The sequence below is a fragment of the Vulpes lagopus genome, chromosome 11 (genome assembly GCF_018345385.1).
Source record: "Vulpes lagopus strain Blue_001 chromosome 11, ASM1834538v1, whole genome shotgun sequence".
NCBI classification, from domain to species: Eukaryota; Metazoa; Chordata; class Mammalia; order Carnivora; family Canidae; genus Vulpes; species Vulpes lagopus.
Window position 1 is genome coordinate 44,177,742 of NC_054834.1, and position 23,867 is coordinate 44,201,608.

The 23,867-nt window shown below is 32.3% G+C and overlaps 1 long non-coding RNA gene across 1 annotated transcript in view; it reads left to right on the forward strand.

The window, feature by feature from the left end:
- LOC121501652 overlaps nucleotides 1–23,603 on the forward strand; it is a 47,904-nt gene extending 24,301 nt beyond the window's left edge. Inside the window, exons 2-3 of the long non-coding RNA XR_005990656.1 lie at nucleotides 6,330–6,465; nucleotides 23,490–23,603. This is a non-coding gene — a long non-coding RNA (uncharacterized LOC121501652). The remainder of the gene's footprint in view (nucleotides 1–6,329; nucleotides 6,466–23,489) is intronic.
- Nucleotides 23,604–23,867: the final 264 nt, after the last annotated feature.

The following is a 23,867-nucleotide window of genomic DNA, read 5'->3' on the forward strand; positions in this document are numbered from 1 at the left end:
TTATAAACATCATCTCCACTCACATACCATTGTTAAGAACTTTATTACATTCTCACCAGCAGCTGAAAGAGAAGCTAGATAATGTTGTCTGTAGCTAGATAACTATCTGATCGGTGAAGGCCCTATTGCTATGGAATAAGGAGAAGTAGAATTGGATGGAAAATGGTGCCAACCTCTAGTGATTCTGTTCACAATTCTTGCTTGTCTTTTTATTCTATAAGAAAAAAGTTTTCCTAAATAATATGTATCAACTGTCAATGTACTTTTCTTGGGAGCACCAGAATAAATGTTTCCCTAAGCTCTACCTGACTCTTACTCAACCTGTTGACTTCACATCTCAGAATATAATGCCTTACTTTCTGTCTTCTTGCACCATGCCCTGTCTTATTGTAGTCCCTGAATGCTCATGAAAAGGAAAGGCTGATAGAATGAAATTGTCTTGAGCCCATAAAAAGAATCATCGAAAAATTCTCAGCAAGGACAATGGAAAGTGGGATATGGGAACAAAGGGACATATGCTTCTGTGTATTGAATAACAGCAAAATGACACTGTACACAATAGCTAAAGATAGTATAGGTTAGATGGGAAAAAGTTGGCCTCCTTTCTACTACAGATGAAACCACATTATTGGAGTCACTGGGAAAAATATGGAACAAGATTTAAACTTCATAACTTAGCATTTAAGAAGTGAAGTATTTTCTTACACTATACCTGATCAGTCACTCAGCAATTATTTTTCTGTTTAGAGGACATTTACTGCAATGGGGCCTTTCAGAGTTACACATTTTGTTTTTGCAACTGTTATAGCTATAGTTAGTAGTTAATTTGCTTTCTTAGGAGACAGTTTAGAGGGAGAAGATTGTGCTAACATTCTCAGTCTGTGTGGCAGAGGGCTATATATTTTAAAACAGAAAAAAAATCACAAAATTTTCTGTGTATTTTTTGGTTAGATTATATTACTTCCCAAGGCCTTGGGAAAGCCAAAGATTTATAAAGTGCAGCAGTAAAGAGGCTAATTTTGTTTTTCTTTATAACATGTATGATTACATAAAAGAAATTTCATCTATAAAGTAATTTGCTATGGAGAATTTAGTGTAGATAATTCCAATAATATTATTTTTAAAATAGCATTTTAGAAACTTTTTGGAATTGAGCTTTTCATAGGAATCATATAATTGTTCTCTAAAAATAACTCATCCTTCTTTTTCTTGTTGCTGTTGGGTTTAATTTTGGTAAATTTCCAAAATAATTCTTTCCAATTTTACTAAATATGACATGCAAGCACATTTGATAATACTATTTGTCATTATATGTGAAATGATGACAATATGAAGAAACTGCTTTTACTTCACTGAGTGCATGGGAAACAACCCCAATAATTGATGCTCTAGGTTAGGAAAACAAAACATGTTAAATACACCAATCCTTTTTAATTAGTTAATTAATTAAAGTTAATAAAATTCAAAGTAGTCCTTTTTTTTTAGCTTGAAAATTATATAACACTATTTTATCTGGGTGGATAAATTGCCAAGTAATTTTTTGAAAAAAGGAGAACAATGACTGGAAACTGATTTAATTACTATGAAATTTTATAGAAACATATTAATAAAACATTCGATACAGTTGTAGATATAAACAAATCTGGTAGAACAGAATGGAAAGTATGGAAATAGAGCCAAGCATGTATGAAAATTTATTAGATGACAATTAGAATTGTAGAAAACGATTTTAGATTCTTATTTCATACTATGTAAAAATAAATGCCTAAGAGGTCTACTTCTGACCTTTTAATTTTTATTTTAATTTATTTGGTTAAATTTTTCTTTTAAAATGTTGGGATGTTTGTGTAGGTTAAATTTTTCTTTTAAAATGTTGGGATGTTTGTGTAGATATAAAAAGCTTTCTTTATTCCAAATTACGCTATATCTTTCCATGTTTTCTGTATTTTTATAGTTTTTTTAAATGTTTATTTCTCCTTGGTGAATAGTTTAATAAAATTTTAAAAATGAAATCATAGAGTTAAAAGAAAACATAACATGGGAAATAGATGCAACATATACTTACAGAAAACGAATTAATATTCATGATGTATAGTTTATGAAGGGAAAAAATAAGGAAAATATATGTGCCTGTAGCTTTTAATAATATTATTGCTTATTCAATTTAAATTATTTTCTGTTAATTCTATATTCAAGTTCTAGATTACAATCTTCTTTATTTTTTTTTTTACAAATAAATTAGAAGAAAATTGGATCCAATTCCTTTTTTTCATTAGATAATTTGATCTCTGTATTGACTCTCCTCTTACTGAAATATAAAAAAAATAGACTTTATATATTTATATATAAATATATACAATTTGGTGAGCTTTAACATGGTGTACATTCATGAAATCATTGATACATTCACAATAGTGAATATATCTGTCACCCTAAAAACTTTCTTTATACTCTTTTGTAATCCTTCCCTCCCATTCCATACTCTCCCTTCCTACCCTACCTAGTTAACCAAAATCTGCTTTCTGTCACAGTTGCTTAATTTGCTTTCTTTAGAATTTTAAGTAAATAAAATTATATGCTATGTATTTGTATGTGTATATGGCTCCTTTCACTCAGCATACTTATTTTAAAATTCATCTATGTTGTTGTATATATGAACAGTTTATTCCTTTCTACTGCCAAATAGTATTTCATTGTATGGGTATGCTGAAATTTGTTTTTCCATTTACTGGTTGATGAACACATGTTTTTTTTTTTTTTCAGTTTAGGATATTGACACTCTCTTAGAGTGTAATGTATAGATTGTATGGTAGATGTATGGCTTAACTTTAAGGAAACTGTGAAGCTCTTTTTCAAAATGTTTATACAATTTTATATTTCTTCCAGCAGTGTATAAGAGTTTCCGTTCCTCCATAATTTCACCAATATTTCAGATCATCAGTATTTTTACTTTTAAACATCCTGATAGATGCACAGTAGTACTTTATTCTGGTATTAATTTGTATTTCTCCAGTGTCTTCTGATGTTGAGGATCTTTTCTATTTTGTTATTTCTCTTAAGCATATCTTCTTTCATGTAGTGTCTGTCCACATCTTTTGTCTATTCCTCTCCTCCCCCTTTAGGTTTGTTTTTCTTATTCCTGAATTTTCAGACTTCTTATATATTCTAACACTTTATCACATATGTCCCTTACAAATATTTTATCACTGTCTTCACATGTCTTTCATATTTTTAGTGTCTTCTGAAGAGCAGAAGTCTTTTATGAAGTCTAATTTATAAATTTGTTATTTTATGGATTATGTTGTGGTATCATATCAAGAAATTTTGCCTAATTGAAATAAACATACCTAATATATATATACCATGTTTTCTTCTAGAAGTTTTAGAGTTTTAATTTTATATTTAGGTATGAAATTCATTTTCAACTAATTTTTGTATTTGGTATGAAGTATGGATTAAAATTCTTTTTTTTTTTCCTTTTGACAATGGAAATCCAGTTCTAGCAGCTTTTTTTGAAAAAAAGAAACAATTCTTTGATTTCTTTTTAAATTTTGTCAAAAATCAGGTGTTTATTTGTATGTGAGTTTGTTGATCTATTTGTCTATTTGTATGCAAGCACAAATTTGTGTTTGCTTTTTAAAAATAATTTATTTTTGGCTATTCTTCAGCTATTCTGGGTATGTTGCATTTATTTATTTATTTTCTATCAATTTTAGTTCCAGTTTTCCATTTCTACAAAAAACAATCTGCTGGGATTTGGGTTGAGATTACATTGAGTAAAGGATCAATAAAGGAAAAATTGACACCAAATCAGTATTGAGTCTTCTGACCCACAACAAAAGTATATCTCTGTCTTAAGCATTCTTTAGTTTCTCTCAGTAATATTTTTTAGTTGTCAATGTGTGGGTTTCATACATCTTTTTTGAGATTTATTCCCATGGATTCCATATTTTTGATGCTATGCAATTGATACTATTTTTATGTGTACCCCTATGTTTATTTTATTTTTAAAGTTTTAATTAATTAATTAATTAATTTTTAAAAGATTTTATTTATTCATGAAAGACAGAGAGAGGTAGAGACATAGGCAGAGGGAGAAGCAGGCTCCCTGCAGAGAGCCCGATGTGGGACTTGCTCTCAGGAACCTGGGATCATACCCTGAGCCAAAGGCAAATGCTCAACCACTGAGCCATCCAGTGTCCTTTAAGTTTTACAATAAATTCCAGTTAGTTAACTTACAGTGTAATATCAGTTTGAGGTGTACAATATAGTGATAGACTTCCATATATCATGTGATGCTCATTACAAGTTCACCCCTTGGGGTGTCTGGATGGCTCAGTTGATTCTCTGACTCGGTTTTAGCTTAGGTCATGATCTCATTGGTCATGAGATTGAGATCCACATGGGGCTCCACATTCAGTGGGGCATCTGTTTGAAGATTCTCTTCCTCTACCCCTAGCCCCTCTTTTTCTCTTTCTCTTAAATAAATAACTCTGAGGAAGAAGAAGTAGAAGAAGAAGAAGAAGAAGAAGAAGAAGAAGAAGAAGAAGAAGAAGAAGAAAAAGAAGAAGAAGAAGAAGAAGAAGAAAGAAGAAGAAAAAGAAAGAAAGGAAGAAAGGAAGAAAGAAAGAAAGAAAGAAAGAAAGAAAGAAAGAAAGAAAGAGAAAGAAAGAGGAGCAAGAGCACCTGGATGGCTAAGTTGGTTAAGCATCCAACTCTTGGTTTCTGCTCAGGTCATGATCTCAGATCATGGGATCAAGCCCCATGTTAGGCTCCCTACTCAGCAGGGAGTCTGCTTGGCCCTCTCCTTCCACTCCCTACTCTCTCTCAAATAAAAAAGATAAAATCTTTTTTTTAAGGATTTTTTAATTTATTTATTCATGAGAGACACAGAGATTGAGAGAGGCAAAGACACAGGCAGAGGGAAAAGCAGGCTTCATGCAGGAAGCGCAATGTGGGACTCGATCCTGGGACTGTGGGGTTCACACCTTGAGCCAAAGGCAGACATTCTGCCACTGAGCTACCCAGGTGTCCCTAAATAGATAATAACTTAAAAAAAAAAAAAAGAACAAGTACACTTCTTAATCCCCTTCACTTATTTAAATCATCCCCCCACCCTTCCCCATCTCCCCTCTGGTAACCATCATTTTATTCTATATAGTTAAGAGTCTGTTTCTTTATTTGCTTCCCCCTCTCTTTTTTTACCTTTTGCTTATTTGTTTCTTAAATTTCACATATGAGTGAAATCATATGGTATTTGTCTTTTTCTGAATAACTTCTTTCCTTTTTTTAAAGATTTTATTTATTTATTTATTAATGAGAGACACAGAGAGAGAGAGGCAGAGACACAGGTAGAAGGAGAAGCAGGCTCCATGAAGGGAACCCGATGTGCGACTCGATTCCGGAACTCCAGGATCACGCCCCGGACCAAAGGCAGGTGTTAAACCACTAAGCCACCCGGGATCCCTAAATAACTTATTTCACATAGCATAATATTGTCTAGCTCCATTCATGCCATACAAATAGGAAGACCTCACTCTTTTTATGATTATTATTCTATTGTATATATATACCACATCTTCCTTATCCATTCATCAGTTGATGACCACTTGGGCTGTTTCCATAATTTGGCTATTGTAGGTAGCCATCTATTGTAGATGATGCTTCTATAAATATTGTGTACAAGTATACCTTTGAATTAATATTTTTATATTCTTTGGATAAATACATCATAGTGTTATTGCTTTTGAATAGTGAAGAAAGCAACCAACAAAACTAAAAAGGAGCCTATGGGATGGAAGAAGATATTTGCAAATGACATATATGATAAAGGATTCATATCCAGAATATGTAAAGAACTTATAAACTCACCCCCCCAAAAAATAGATTCAATTAAAAAATGGACAGAAGACATGAATAAACCTTTTTCTAATGAAGACATTTAAATGGCTGATACTCGGAAAGATGCTCAACATCACTGATCATCATAGAAGCACAAATGAAAACTACAATTAGATACTACCTCACACCTATCAGAATGACTAAAATGAACAACATAAGAAACAACCAGGTGTTGGTGAAGATGTGGAGAAAGGCCCTCTTGTACTGTTGATGAGAATGGAAAAAATACTGCCACTCTGGAAAAACAGTATTGAATTTCCTCATAAAGTTAAATATAGGGTTACCCTATGATACAGCAAATGGTACTTTTTAAATCTCAGTTTCACTTGTTTCCTTTTGGTATATACACATAAAATTAACTTTTGCATGTTCATCTTGAATTATGTAACCTTGCTAAACAAACACTAATTTTATTCACATCTTTGCAGGTTTCACTGAACTTTTGCCTGTATGATCAAGTCATCTGCAAATTATTTTACTTCTTTCCTGTGTGGATGCCTCTTATTTCTTTTACTTGCCTTTTTGCACTGGCTAGTGCCTCCAGTATGATGGTGAACAGAAATGGTGAGTGGAGTCAAGTTCCCAATCACAGGGCGAAAACCATCTCTCATCATTAAGTGTAATATAAGTTGTAGATTTATGGCAGACATCATTTATCTGTATTGAAGTCATTCCCTTCTTTTCTTAATTTGCTGAGAGTTTTATTGAACATGGATTATTGACTGTTAGACACTTTTTTCTGAATCTATCAATTGATTATTTTTTAAAGGTTTTGTTTATTTATTTATTTATTCATGAGAGACACAGAGACAGACATAGACATAGGCAGAGGGAGAAGCAGGCTCCCCTGGTTTCTGCTCAGGTCATGATCAGGATCATGGGATCAAGTCCCATGTTAGACTCCATACTCGGCAGGGAGTCGGCTTGTCCCTCTCCCTCTGCTCCTCCTACTCCCTACACTCTCTCTCTCTCCAATAAATAGATAAAACCTTTTTTTTTAATATTTTTAAATTTATTTTTCATGAGAGACAGTACCTCCAGTATGATGGTGAACAGAAATGGTGAGTGGAGTCAAGATAAGGGGGAGCCTTATAGAGACTCCATCCCAGGACCCTGGGATCACGACCTGAACCAAAGGCAGACGCTTAACACTGATCCACCCAGGTGTCCCTCAATTTATTTTTTTAATGTTAAAACAAACCTTCATTCTTGATGTAAACACTGGTTGGCCATGACATTATCATTTTCTTTTATTGTTGGATATTTGTTTGCCATATCCTATTAAACATTGAGCTGTAGCTTTGCACTATTGTTTTTTTTACAATGCCATCCTCTGGATTTGGTGTTGGGGTTATGATATCCTCAAAGAATGATTTAGCAAATATTTACCCCTCTTCAGATTTCTATAAGAGTCTTTATAAAATTGGTATTATTTCTTCTTTAAAAGTTTTTTGGAATTCACTAGCAAATCTAAACGGGTCTTGGGTTTTATTTGTGAGATTTAACAACACACACATACATAAGTAGAGATATTCATGTTATCTATTCTTTTTCTTAAATTATCCTTGGTAGTTTGTGCTTTTCCAGGAGTTTGTCCATTTTATTTAAGTTGTTGAATGTTTCGGAAAAACATGTTCATGTTTTTCCTTGTAGTCCTTATAATTTCTGTGGAATTGCAATCTATAGTGATGTCAGTTCTGTTACTCTTGATATTAGTAATTTGTTTCTTTCTTTTCTTCCTGATCAGTGTGACTAGATGATCATCAATTTTGTTGATCTTCTCAAAGAACCAGATTTTGGTTTATTGATTTTTCTCTTTTTCTGTTGTGTGTTTTTGTCTGTCTCCTTCTTTTCTACTTTAGTCTCATTTCATTTCCTTTGCTGACTTTGGAAATAAGTTTCTTTCAAGCTTCTTAAGGTGAAAGCTACGATTATTGATTTGAGATTTGTGTTTTTTTTTAATATGAGAATTTTAGTTTATAAAATCTTCTGTAAATGCTACTTTACATGCAACTAACAAATTTTGCTATGTTGTATTTTCATTTTCATTCAGTCAAAATACTTTACAATTTTCCTTGCAATTTCTCTCTGATGCAGCGTTATTTAGTAGTGTGTAATTTAGTTTCCAATATCTGGAGATCTTCCAGATAGCATTCTACTATTTACTTTTAATTTAATTGCATTATGTTGAGAAAATAAACTTTCTCTGGCTTGAATCTGTGTAAATTTTTAAGAAATATTTTATTTATTTATTCATGAGACACACACACACACACACACACACAGAGAGAGAGAGAGAGAGAGAGAGAGAGAGGCAGAGGGAGAAGCAGCCTCCATGCCGAAAGTCCAGTGTGGAACTCGATCGTGGGAGCACGGCATCACACCCTGAGCTGAAGGCAGATGTTCAACCGCTGAGCCACCCAGGCGTCCCAAATCTGTGTAAATTTTTGAGACTTTTTTTTAGCACCTCCAAATATGGACTACTTTGTCAAATGTTCCCTGACACTTGAAAGTAATATATATATATTGCTGTTGTTTGGTGTTATGGTCTATTTTTGTCATTTAAATCCATTTGGTTCATAATGTGGTACACAACTTCCATATCTTTCTTATATTCTACTTGTATCAGTTATTGAAATATCCAACTGTAATGGTGGATTTGTGTGATTTTCCTTGAACTTCCATCACTGTTTGCTTCATGTGTTTTGAATTGTTATTAGTAGGAAAAAAATAGGATTATTATATCCTTTTAATGACATAATTTGTCATTATGAAATGTCCCCTTTCAACCCCTGTTAATTATTTTGTTCCTGAAATCTACAATGTCTGCTATCATTGGGCAACTACAGTATTTATTTTACTATTTTTTAGCAGAGTATATCTTTTTCTATCATTTTAGTTTTAACATATTTATGTCTTTACATTTAATCTGTGTTTTGTGTAAGCACTCCACACTTCTTATGTTTACTGCTTGTATGTTATGTATTTTTAGCTTATTGGTTTCTTTATGTTTGAGTTACTATAAACAGAATATAATTGGGCCCTGTATCTATTTCCACAATCTTTGCTTTTAGATTAGAGCACTTATGCCATTGATAATTATTGATATGTTTGGATTGTAATCTATAATTTCACTATTTTCTCTATTTGTACCCTTTTCTTGTGTTTCTCTGTCCCTCTTCCTTCTTATTTTGATTTATTTGGATATTTATAGAGTTTTATTTTACTTATATATGGCTTTAAGCTATACCACTTTACTCTTTGTTTTTTAGTGATTGCCTGATCATTACTTTTATTGTTTATAAATCTAGTAATCTTTATAGAAATAGTAGAACAATCACTTTTTTTTGATCCTTGATTAATGTTTGATTAAAATGGAGCTGATTTAGTAAGTAGTCTTATTCATAATCTTGAATAATTAAATTGCCTCTGACACTTAAAGTTGCATTACACATTTAATGATTTCAAAATTCTTTTTTAAATATTTCAAATGCCAGACAGGTCCTTACAAGGAAACCTTACCTAAACATTTAGGCAAGTCTTTTAAATTTAATAAATTAAACTTAGGACACTAAATTCTAAGTATTCTAAAGATATTTACAAAATTAGACATACTGTCTTACCTCTTTCAACATCAAATAACAAGTATAAAGTCATTTCTGTACTTCAAATTAGAGTCAAAACTAATCTTTCAGATGCCCTAATATTCCAGTTTTGTTTTAATTTTGTCCACACTGAGCATAAACACATGGAAATATCTGCATTATGAATTTGATATGCTTTTTAATTTTTATATTTGTCTTTATCTTTCCAGGTTGAAATGTTGCTAACTAAACTAGTAGGATTACTTTTATTATCTTAAATGGAGGATGGGGTTAAAGATCTGGCTTGGCATATGATTGTGTACAGAGGATAGATTTTATAATTTTATATGAGGGCACAGGACACCAAATGATTTCAGGAAGATCCTACCTCACCTGTATATGATGACTCTTTTATTTTCTTAATAACTGCTCTGTAAACAGGTGAATTTAATATATTAATATATTTATATATATTTCCTTCCATTGAGGTAGGTTTCTTAATGTTTCCTGGTTACTCTTTAAAATTGCAAAGCTTGATTGGATTCAAGAGATCTCTTTAGGCTTTATTGAAATTTAATAGCATCATATTTTTGACATATTATTTTTTAATGACATTCCATTTCAATTTTACATTTCTATTCTGTATTCTCATAGCTGTATGACCTTGAGCAATTATTTAATTTCTCTCAATTTCATTTTCTTCATATGTAAAATGAAGATGGTAACAGAACAGGTTCAGAAAACTGCTTTGAGCATTAAATGAGGCAATACATATAGAGTGCTTAGCTCAAGGCTGACAGATAATACATAATTTTAGCTAAAAAGTTTATTGTTACAAAAATGCTGCTAGTGACCTTCTTCATATTAAGGCAAGGTCTTTGAGAATTTTTTTTTTTTTCCTAATGAGGGGACTAGATATGTGATGATATCAAGTCTTACTGAGATCAACAACATATTTATAGTGACTTTCCTGTTAAGTTGCATCACTTCCTGTGTAGATTGCCCTGACATGATCTGAAAACATCCTGTTGCACATGTGTTTTAGTACATTAATTCATTGAATCTCTGACATACGTCTACATTTGCTTTTACTACTTACTACTAGATGTTGCTTGTATACAGGTAAAGATGACCATATGTGTTTGTTTGGTTTGACATTTTGAAAAAATTTAACCAACACTCATACTTCCAAGCATCATTAATTAAAGTAGTAAAGGAGTGATGTGATCTATAGTGTTTGTTTGGTAGCACCAAGGCAACAGTTAAAGAGATTGGATTAGTGAAATGACAAGAGCTGTTATAGGTTTATCATTATAAGATACTCCAGATTACAAACAAATAATAGCTACCTTGAGATCATATTTAACTTTGCTGTTTTATTCTTCATAATCTGAAGTAAATAAAATATTTGATTAACTTTTCATTTAAAATAATAGTTAATTCCTCAGGATAGCATAGTCATTTCATTCACTGGTAACTTTAGTAATTCCCAGGGCACTGCAAAATGGGTCCATGGATGTATGTATGAGATGCCAAATGTTTAACTTGTTAAAGCTTTCAGAATCATGGACTTTTGTGACTAAACAGGGTATTTAACCCCAAACCAAACACTTCACTTTTCACTGGATCTAAGGGAGATAACCTATCCAAACTAGCTTATTAATGAAAATTCTACTACAAAGAATTGTTCATTAATTTAAAAACTTTTCCAGGATAGGCTATTAATTCTATGGCAATAAGAAGAGTGGAATATTTATAAAGTTTTACCCATTTTTTATTAGCATACTTCTTAAAACAAAATTATATTTAATTAACTGACTATAGCAGTTCAGAATATCAATGGAACTTTATATTTAGAAAACTTAGTTCTTGTTTCTTGGCATTTTAAGCTTCACTGGAGCAGAGCAGTGAAAAGATTTTCTACATTTATGCTGTGTGTATTTCTGTCCCCAGGTTACAATAGCTTCTGCTTTAGAGTTTCATATTTTTAGTTTGTTTTACAGTTATTCTTTTAATACTCATTTAACATACTGAATCTAATAATGTAGTCATGAGAATCTATACTTGAGTAAAAACAATGGAATTAAGCTCACAGTTTAAATCTAATTTTATTCCAATCATTTTACAAACAAAGCAGTAAAACTTCCAGGTCATTTAAAACTTGGCAAATATACTTATATGAAATATGCACTGTGTCATTTCAAGGGATGATATTTCTTTTGGAATTAAAATCTTAAATGACTGTTTATCATTTATTATAAAAACAGAGATAAAAGATAATGATACAGAAGCTCTCTTCGAGTTCTTTGATCACTGTTATTTTGCTACTTGTATACTTTTATTTTGTATGTGCCTTTATTCTTAATATTTTTGAATACTTAACAATTTATAATGCTATTTAAGCTTGGAGGGAAATTTTTATTATAAGTCTAATTAATTTTGCCTAAATATATAGTGTCTTTTCCTAAGGATACCTAATCAATTTTCATTTTAAAAATAGAATTTTCATTTAAAAATAGAATCAACTAATAATTAATTTTCTAGAATCTATCATCCTCAGGCAGAGAATTTATAACTAGGCTTGCATTTCCACTGAAACAGAGCCACACATTCACAAAGATTCATCAATGCAAGTGATTAAAGGCAACAGTGTCTTAATTGTTCTGGAAATACAATTTTTCTACCGAGTGTTTTCTGTAGCTGCTTTAAGGAATATCCTTCTACCATCACAGTAGAAACAGCATAAGTCACAGTAATTTTATATCAATCTTGTGAAAACAAAAACTATTTTAACTCATTGTTTCTTCAGAAATTACCTTTACATGATATGCTGATGAACATGTTGGGGAGAAACCATGCAAATTCTTAATTCAGATCCCATGTATGAACTTTCTTAAAAGTATCCATATATTCACACATTCCCTGATTTACACTATACCAATTCATCCCCTTACCCATCCCTAACATATATCCCTTTAAAGCATTTTCAGGGTTTTTAAAATCAAGAGATAAAAAGGAAAAGCAAGCCCAATTTGGAGATACTGTACTTATTTTCTATGTTTTAGTTGAACAAATTTTCTGTAGGCTTTTGGTATCTCCTGGTACACAAATATTATGCACTTGAATGACTTTATCTATAAAATAGGAAATATGGGGAACCCTGGGGGGCGCAGTGGTTTGGCTCCTGCCTTTGGCCCAGGGCGCGATCCTGGAGACCCGGGATCTAGTCCCACGTCGGGCTCCCGGTGCATGGAGCCTGCTTCTCCCTCTGCCTGTGTCTCTGCCTCTCTCTCTCTCTCTGTGTGACTGTCATAAATAAATAAAAATTAAAAAAAAAGAGGAAATATGTAATAGTAGAAAACAATGAAAGTATACAGCTTAAATAGAAATATGCTTCTTATGATGGGTGAATATGAATTGACATATTAGACTGTATTGTTGCTAGCTACTTTCAAAATTATATCTCAACATTTCCTGGCTTTATAATGATCTATTTTATCTAGTACAGAGCTTCTTGACTGATAGCCTCTTAGCATGTTTCAGGTCTACTTGTTTAGATTTATTTGTATTGCTTTTTAAATCTGCAATTCACTTATGTCTTTTGAGATGCTTCAAGTAGCAAATAATCTTGACTCAAACTGGCTTAAATGATAAGGAAATTTATTCTTTTTTTCCCAAGATCTTATTTAAATTCAAGTTAGTTCATATATAGTATAGTATTAGTTTTAAGGGTAGAATTTAGAGATTCATCTGTTCCATATAATACCCAGTGCTCATTATATCAAGTGCTCCCCTTAGTGCCCATCACTCAAATACTCCATTTCCCCACTCCAAGGAAATTTATTCTCTCTCATCAGCAGTGTACCCATGTCTTTGTGTTATCCTATTTGTTAACTTCCTTCTCAGAAGGTTTTCGAGGTGGTAACACTCATTCTAATTCCAGGTTTCATTTCTGGACATAGCAGTATCCCTAGGAAGATGGGGCTGAGGCTATTCTCCCCTATGTCTTAGGAATGATGGATACTTTCCCAGAAGTCTTGCCCAAACACACTTTCTCTCATGTCTGATTAACCAGAAATGGTTCATAAGCTCATTGTTTAACTGATCTCCATCCATAGAAATGGAGTCTTGGGGTTGAGAAGTCAATTTGTCAAGTTCCTGTCATCCACTTCCAAGAATATGAAAACACTAAAGCAGCCATTACAATTTAATTTATATATTAATTTGGGAAGAACTGTTATTTTAATAACATTAGGTCTTCATATAATGGAAGATGACCCATTTCTCCAGTATTTTGATCCTATTTTGCCTTTTGCCATTTAACATAATTGGGTAGTGATCCCACAGAGTGTTCTTTTTTTTTTTTAATTCTGTGACATTTTACAATTTTGCTAATTCCTGCTACTTCCATGTTTTTGGTTAATGATATCAAAAGAAAATTATTTATAGTTGGATTCTAATTATTCTGATATTTTTAGTTGAATCCCTTTAAGTTTCTTATGATATAATCTCATTTTTTCTAAAAAAAAAAAAAAAAAAAAAAGATGTCACCCTCTCTTTTTGCCCAGGATTTTGTAATTTAACTTCATTGCCTTCTCTCATTGCATTTAATTAGAAACTCCACATCACTGTTCAGTATCAGAAGAAATGGTGATAGTGCCTCCTGTTTCCTGATTTTAATGAAACTTCCCTTAATAATTGTATATTAAAAGTACACTTTGATGGGGTGCCTGGGTGGCTCAGTCAGTTAAGCTGCCTGCCTTTGGCTCAGGTCATGACCCAGAGTCCCAGGATGGACCCCTGTATCAGGCACCCTGCTCAGCATGGAGTCTGCTTCTCCCTATGACCCTCCCCCTTCTCATACTCTCTCTCTCTCTCTCTCTCTCATTCAAATAAATAAATAAAATCTTAAAAAAAAACAAACAATACACTTTGACTTTTGGTTTCTTCCTCAATACTAATAAGGCTTGGAACTTTCTATTCTTACATGCTAAAGATTGCGTAGATATGGCTGCTAAATCAGGTTCTTTCTAATGGTTCTTCATAAAGTTAATTCTTAAATATTTTAATAAGAGGAATTTTGTTGATAGAAATTTTAATGATTGAATCATCTTTTCATTTGTGAAAGAAGTTCTAATTTGTCCCTGCATTATTATTTTAAATGCTGTGTGTTTTGTTATTGTTGTTAATCATGCATTTTTAATTTATCATCCTTTTATAAATAAAATTGAGATTTTATTTCCCTTATTAGTTTGTAATAATAAGTATAAGCCAGTATTGCAAAATGCAGTGGGAGGCATCTGCTTTATACTGTGATATATTTTTCATACCCAAGTAATTACCTACCACTTGTAATTAAATATTATTAATCACCTTACATTTATTAAATAAATAATTTATAATAAATGACAGTGGTCTTTTGCTGAAACTTTCAAATATTTTTGTTTCTCTTAGTAAATTCCTTTGTATTCTTAAATAATATAATTCCATTATTTCTTTATTAAATAATATGATTCTATTACTTCTTTATTATTTAGTGAGGTTAAATATTATCTTCTGGCATGGTGCTGATTTAGTATGCTTTCACTATCACCCCCTACTTCTATTTCTGTTATAACCACAATACATCCTGTATCATGTGTCTTCTTTCCTGCTTAATTTTCTTTAAGAAATTAATAGGACCATGTAATAAAAGTCCTTACAAATTTTTATTAAGATTTTACTTATTTATATGACAGAAAGAGAGCTGCAGGAGGAGCTGCACTAGGAGGAAGAAGCAGGCTCCCTACTGAGCAGGGAGCCCATGTGGGGCTCAATCCCAGGACCCTGAGATTATTACCTGAGCTGAAGGCAAGTGCTTAACTGACTGAGCCATCCAGGCACCCCAAAGTCCTTACCTATTTTTATAAGAAGATGGATTTTATTCTATGTGAAATATGAAACAATTAGAATTTTTCAGTAGAGGAATGACATAATTGATTTTATTTTTAAAAGATCACTTCTTTTACTGTGCAGATGTATATAAGAAAGGCAAACATGAGGGGCACCTGGGTGGTTTAGTCAGCTAAGTGTCTACTTGGGCATGATCTCAGAGTCCTGAGATGGAGCCCTGGGTTGGAACTTCATGCTCAGCAGGGAGTCCGCTTCTCCCTCTGCCCCTCTCCACTTTGCTCTCTCTCTCAAATAAATAAATCTTTTTCAAAAAGGGAATGCAAAAATGGAAGAAAGGGGATCACATAGGAAGCTGTTTGCAGTAGATCAGGTGATAATTGAAAGTGGTTTGAATAGAGGAATAGAATGGAGATGATGAGAAGTGGACAGATTGGTGGTATGATTGATAGTAGATTTGATAAGATTTGTAATGGACTGGATGTAGGGGCCAAAAGAGAATCTTCAGTGATGACTTGGGGTTTTGATCATAGCAACTAAATGGCATTTCTGTTTTCTGAGATGGGGCAGACTTGGGAGAAATAGGTGATAGGTGGGTTGTGGATTATCCTGAATTCTGCTTTGGGTATATTTGTTTTAAGATGCCTGTTGTGAACTGTATTTAAGAAATACCAATTTTATCCCATCTTCCCGATCAGTCCTTCTAAGTTCCCTTATTGAATTTTTTCCCTTTTCCTTATGAGGTTTTATAGCCTTTTGCCTGTTTCTGACTCTGCACCATACATATTCAATTCTACCTATTTCTTTGAATGAATCCTTTCTTCACCCCCTCTACATTTTATGCTTCAACTATATGTAAATATGTATTATATATATATGTAAATGTATATTTGTATCATATGTATTTGTAGATCCTCAAACAACTGCCTCAGTCTTTGCACAGAAAACACCTTCTTTGAAACCTCATTATTGATCTTGACTGTTAAAAAACACCTGTCATGCTCTCAAAGCAAATATTTTAAAATAGCCTTCTGTGATTTCTTGTTAAATTTCTCATTCTCCTTCTTATAAAAGTTTCTCCATTGCCACATTGATTACTACACATTGTGATGCTATTAGCCATATGTCCATCTTCTAAAGATGGTGAGTTGCTTGGGAATAGTGATTGTATCTTATTCACTGATGGCACACTTGTGGAGGAACATGGTGATATTAATTGTTCCTTATAGACCTAGGAATTTAATGTAGAGAAAACAACTAAAAATTATCAAATGCAGAAATAAAACATAAGGGAAAATATAAAAAACCTTAACATATTCGGTAAGTCACATAAATTCTCTTTGGGTTTTGGATGAGGTCATGAAGAGGATATGACTGCTGATTGACCTGTAAGCTGGACCTGGGCGATTGAAGGCTCTTCATCCTCTCCTGTTCTTAGAATGTATGGTCTGCCCACCATTCCCACAGCTGGAGCCATTTTCAAAGATGCAGTTTTGGAAGAGCAATGTGTGGTTGAGACCATTTGGATTTACCCCAATTAAGTTCTCTTTATAAACCTTAAAGATTATGGCTGCTAAAGACATGCCTCATAAGTTCCATTGCTTATTAAAACTGCCACCTAACAATGAATATCGAGGAATTATTAAATATTTTATTTAAAATCAGTTCAAAAAAAAATAAATAAATAAAATCAGTTCAATTTTTGTAAATAGAATTAGTAATCATAAAATCTTTATAAAATGTATCTTACATATAAAATTGCAAAATGCCTATAATTTTAATCTTTTAAATTTTATTGAGACTTGTTCTATACCTTGACATTTGATCTATTTTGGAGAATGTTCCATATGTATTGAGAAGAATGCATGTTTTGCTGAGGTTGGGTGGGAGTATTCTGTATTTGCCTGTTGGGTATAGTTGGTTTACAGAGTTTTTCAATTTCTCTCTTTTTTGTTGAATTTCTTTCTGTCCATTTTTAATTTATTTTTTATTTTTTATTACATTTATTTGTGTCTTTGGATCTAAAGCAAGTTTTTTGCAGAGAACATATAGTTGGTTAATGTGTTTGTTTTTAAATTCTATTCTGCCAAATCTCTGCCCTTTGATTGGGGGTTTAAACCACAAAGCAATGACATGTATATACTTATTGATACTTACATATAAAATAATTACTGATAAGGAAGGACTTCTGCCATTTTTCTACTTTTCCCTTGCATATCTTATATAATTACTGTCCTTTTTTCCTCCATTACTGCCTTCTTTTGTGTTTAATTACTTTTTTTTTGTAGGGCACCATTTTTATTTTCTTCTCATTTCTTTTTCTGTATTTTGAAGTCTTTTTCTTAATGGTTAACATGGGAATACAGTCTATACTTATAAGAAGTTAGTTTGAATTAGTACCTACTTAAATTTGACAGTACACAGTATCTCTGCTCTTATGCAGCTCCAGCTCTCCCTCTGTCCTGTGTTTTTTTTTTTTTTTTTTTTAGATTTAATTTATTTATTCATGAGAGACACACACACACAGAGAGAGAGAGTGAGGCAGAGACACAGGCAGAAGGAGAAGCAGGCTCCATGCAGGGAGCCCAATGCAGGACTGGATCCCGGGTCTCCAGGATCAAGTCCTGGGGTGGCGCCAAACCGCTGAGCCACCCAGGGATCCCTTTCCTGTGTTTAATGCTATAATTACATCTTTATACATTATGTGCCCATTAACATAGTTTGTAATTATTATTTATCCATTTATTTTTAAATAAATATAGGAAGCAAAGTGATTGCAAACCAAATGTACATTAATACTGGATTTTTATATTTACTTATACAGTTTCTTTTACTGGTGTTCTTTATCTCTTCATATGGCTTCGGTTCACTCTCTAGTGTTCTTTTATTTGTTTAAAGGATCCCTTTAATACTTCTTATAGGAAAGGTTTACTGACAACACTTTCCTCTGCTTTACTTTTTGTGAATGCCTTTATTTCTGCATTCTTGAAGGTTAGTTTTGCTGGATACAGAATTCTTATCAACAGTTTTTTCTCAGCATTTTAAATATGGTAGTCCATTGCCTTTTGACCTCTACAGTTTCTGATTAGAAAATGGCCACTAATCTTATTGAGGATCCTTTGGACAAAATGAGTCATTTTTTCTTGCTGCTTTTAAAACTCTTTCCTTGTCTTTCAGTATTTTGATTATAGGACTTAGTGTGGATATTTTTTACTTTATATCACTTGGAGTTCCTTGAGCTTCTTGGATATGTAGATTTATGTCCCTCCCCCAATTTTATTTTTTTCACATTTTTTTCTCTCTCTTTCAATGCTTAGGCAGACCATTTACAATTCTGCCTTAGCCTTCAGTTCTTGCTTTTAACTAGAGACTAAAGTGTAGCCAATGGTGGAAACCTGTGGTCTTTTCAGATCTTTTCTGAGTGTGTGCTTGGCCTTCGGGCATTCCTGGTGTAAGAATTATTTAAAGCCTTATTTCCTAGTGTATCTCCTTCCACCGATTCTTCTGTCCTTGGCTTTCTGATCTGTCTGCTGCTTGCCCTGTCTATATACCTTGCACCAGGTGGCAATAGGTATTATATGCCTTTCAGTGATTTCAGCAAATGCCACAAAGAGATCACTCCAGCCCTGAGAGAGTTTCAAAGAAGGTGAAATAAGTGCAAGCCCCTGAGCAGATTCATTAGGGAAAGACAAGATAGGGCCCAATGCATAATCATAACTATTTGAGAATAAGGTCTGTATTCTTATTCTGACATTCAAAGATAACCAAGAAGCTTCACAAAGGAAAGGAGCTGTCATTCCTATGGCCATCTCTAAGCTAGATAATGGGGGATGGTAGGCAGATAACCAAAAGGCCACAACATGCTCTTACCAAAATTCTTTTTATCATTAAGCACTCGCCTGATTGTTTTAAGATTCTTATTAGATTCACATTGTTCTGCAAAAGTTAATTCTCTCAGTTTTTGTCTGATCAATCATTGTTTTAGTTGAGGAATGGAACTCCAGTGCTCCCTACACTTCCAACAAATTAAAACTTCCCTTCTCTGAAACTTAGGTCTTCTCCTGTACAATTTTCACTACTTCCTTAAATATGGGAAGACATACATGGATCCCTAGACTGAGAAGAGTTTTAACAGGAAAGACCAAGATTAAAACAAAGAGAAAAAAATGGGGAAATGAGAGAGAAATCAAAGTTATGTTCTTTCTATTCTTTGATTGGCTAGGTATTTATTTATTTATGTTTTTCGTGTTTTTTTTTTTTAATTCATTGGTACACTCAAGATATTGTTTTGTGCTTATAAAGATTTAGTTGGGAGTTTTGTTTTTATATCTACATCAGTTTTATCAAATTTTGGTATTAAAATTTATTACAACTTCTAATAATTTTCTAAAATATTGGAAAATGTAGTTAGTAATGGATGTGGTATATTTTATTTTTCCAAGTCTGACCTTATATAGTATTAAATATATCCAATTTTGGTCATTTTTGGTTGATGTTAATGTATATGTGTGTACTGAGGAGAAAGGGTTAGACATTGTGAAGAGATAGAATATTCTTTAATGACCTTATTATTTTTTTAAATTCAATCTGCTAATGCATTTTTACTTTCCAAGGTATTGTATTAGGTTGGCTGATTAAATTAAATTTAAATGATTAAAATTAATTTAGTTTCTTAATTTAGAAATACAAAAATTATACAGAAGTCATCATTTTATAAGCTTTGTCTTATCTACTGGTGTTAAATTATACTTTTATTTGTAATTTTGCTTTCTTGAACATTTTACTGATATATATATATATTTAAATTTATTTTCTCCTTAATATTCAGAATCTGTGTAATATTTGAGAGAATACATGGTATGAATGATGAAAATTTTAAAAAATATATGTTGCTCCATATGCTTTTCATATGGAATTTTGACATCTGAAATAAGTTTAGCTAAAACTTCCTTTGAGATATATCTTTAATTATTTTAAATGTGTGCTGAAAGCCTCTTTTCTTTGCAATGATTCAATAATATTCAATACACTGATTACTTCTCCTATCAGTAAGTTTAGCAATTGCTTATAGTGTATAAAATCACAACAAAATAGTTAGGACAGCAAAAGAAGGCTGCATAGTTAAATGAAACCACATGGTGAATTTAGGTGGGGTGAACACCATTGCCCAAATTGGAATATCTCCATTCTGGCAGCACTAATACCTATAATCCTGAGAAATCTCTGTGATCTGTAGTAAACTTATTGGTTAGGTGTTTAATTTGCTTTCTTTAAAACTTGCTAATTCAGTTCTGTATGAAGTTCAGAATCATTCAGGGTGAAAATGATTTTCATTCCCACAAAGCATTTGCTACAGAAATCCAATGCATATGGCATATGGTATCAGTTTTTAGTTTCAAAAGCAATACTCCAGGTGAAAAATAGAACTTTATCGCTTAAGAGTCATATTTACCATAAGCTAATGGCATATTTTAGAATCGATGCCCAACTGTTGTATAAGAGTATGAACATTTTCAAGTGCTTTTCAGTGAGGAAGATTAAAATAATGTTGACAGTTCTTAGAATACAATACTGTGATTCAGTAGAACACAGAGTACAGTGGCACTTCCTTCCTACATAGCTCATGATAGAAATTAGATATGCAGTCATTTTATTTTGGAAGGGAAAAGATTTGTTAAATTGAAAAAAAATGTTATTTTAATGTTGGAGAATTAGTTAAGGTTTTATAAGATGATAGCTATAAAATATTAACAGATACCAGTGTTGATTCATGTCACCAATGGGCTCTGCTTGATTCAATTTTAACAGATATTGCTAAGGATGAATTTAACAGATTTAGAGTACCAATGTCTTCTCATTGGTAGGAGCAAAATGACTTCCTAGTAGGTAGGTAGAGTCTTAACTGTTTGTATCTCATATTCTAATGAGACAGGTGTATTATGGTAGAAGTAAGTCTGAGATTACAGAGTGAGAAAATGATAACTGAAATTTTCCATTTATTCAGGAAATGGAGTCATTATATACTCCTGAACTTTTTATATAACCCTGTACTTTAGGTTAAATTCTTGTTCCTGTTGGCTAGTCTTTGCTTTATTCTGTCTTCCCTCAAGTCTTTGCAAAGACAATGGTACCAAGTCAAGGCATAACGCAGAAAATTTCAAATTTAATTAAAGTGGTAGAAACGTTTTTTCTCTCTTAAACAAGTCTTATTCAAAATATCCAGGGATACCTGGATGACTCAGTGGTTGAGTGTCTGCCTTTGCCTCAGGTCATGATCCCAGGGTCCTTAGATAGAGTCCCACATCAGGCTCCCTTCATGGAGCCTGTTTCTCCCTCTGTCTGTGTCTGCCTTTCTCAGTGTCTTTCATGAATAAATAAATAAAATCTTTTTAAAAATGTCATATAGATGATAAAAGAGAACCCAAGTTATCCTCTGCTTGGCCTTACCCTTCTTTACTTTAGTAGCTTTTCATGAACTCTAGACAGGGTATTAGTTGTTCCTAATAGTCAAGAAAATAATACATTTTGGTTTGTTTTAAATCAAATGCTTCTCCTGCAACTAATTGTAGCACTTAAACATACTTTTGAAAACATATGTCTGATCTGACTTGCAACCTTTATTTGATTCACATAGATTGTATGTTGGGGATCATGCATCTTGGTGTAAAGTGTGATACAACTAAGTGGATTCAACACACTTAGAAGTACATGGTATTTCTTATATGATGCCAACTTGGTTGTTTGGAAATGTCTGCATTTGGGGACTATGAACAAAGAATTTCATTACCATTATAGACCTAAATTCCATCTCTATTATTAAGCATTTTTAGTTATGACAAATTAGAAGCACCTTGCTAGGTCAGACTAATTGACAGTTGTAGATCTCATCATTTACAACTGTGTCATTAACATATTCTCATGCACAGTGTGGTGATAATGCACTTACAACCTTTTGTTTATAAATACCAGTAGTAGTTTTAATTTTCATTGCTAATTTCTGTGATTTGAACAATTACGTATACCATTATTAGCATATTTTAATTATTAGATGGTGAAATATATTGCTAAGACACCATACTGTTAAAGTAAATTTTAAGCAAGAAATCCAAATGGGAAGTAATAAGTGAAATTACTTCAGGTTCCAAAGTCTTAGATGACATTTTTAGTGAGATTTATGATGGAATCTCAGGGTCAGATATTATCTCATATTTGTTTTCTATTTAGAAGTATGGAGAAAGACAAAGTTTAATAAAGCAATAACTCTGGAATAAAATCTTTTGATGAATGACATTTGAGATTTATTATATGTTCTCTTTTGCCCTTGATCCACATCCACCTCCTCCTCATTTTTTTAAAGTAATCAAATCATTTATAGTGCAAATAGAACAACCTTGATTTAGCTTTTTTCCTCAGCCAAGTGATTTTATATCAAGACTGATAAGATGAATAGTTTCCTACAGTTCATTCTTAGTACTGCACATTGTCTGCTTGAATTATTTCATTATTATGCATCTAACATTCAGGAGAAAATATCAAGGAAAATAACATGATGCTTGGTTTTAAAAATTCCTATTAACTCAGTATTGGGTCCAGCTGAAACCTTTTATAAGGCCCTACAATACTATATTACCATAAGGTTCATTGACACTAACCACATCCTATTTATAGTTACATAAACTACAGTGTACTATTTTCTCTAGTCTTCTAATTAATATTGTATGGTTGTATACTCATTTCTTATATTTGATTCCAATATGTTTGCTTGTATGTTCCAATATTTCTTCTTATAATATGAGAAATTACATATATAGTCTTGTACATATATTGGATATGGTATGGCTTACAAAATATCGGTAATTGAAATTTTGGGAGATTTCTATATAATAATCCATTGTTGGTTGGTTATCAGTAGGCTGATATTTTATGAAAAATGCTTTGAGTTATATGAGCTGGATATTTACCTGGTGTAGGAAATATACCTTTTTCTTGACTTTGAATGACTTTTAGATATAAGCTATCATTAAAAGTTTAAGTGAGCTCATTACTTTAAAATATTTTAATACAGAACATTTGTTTTCTTTTTTCTTTCTTTTTTTCTTTTTTTTTTTAAAGTAGGCTCTGTGCCAAGTGTGGAGCACAACACTGAGCTTAAACCTATGACCCTGAGATGAGATCAAGACCTGAGCTAAGATCAAGAGTTGGATGCTTAACTGGCTGAGCCAACCAGGCACCCCCGGAACATTTGTCTTCTTATGATTTAAGTTTCAAAAAAAAAGGCAGAGATACAAAAACAATAGAGGGCAATTTTATTTTTCAAATGAAGGGGGATATATTGCAGTTTCCTGTTTGTTTATAGTTGTAACATTTGTTTCTTTAAAACTAACTTATTAAGAAATATCTGACAGATTTCATATTTGTAAGGTTGGTAATATAGGGATCTATTTTATCTTTTTGTTTTATTTTTGTTTTGTCAGATAAATTGAGAGCTCATCA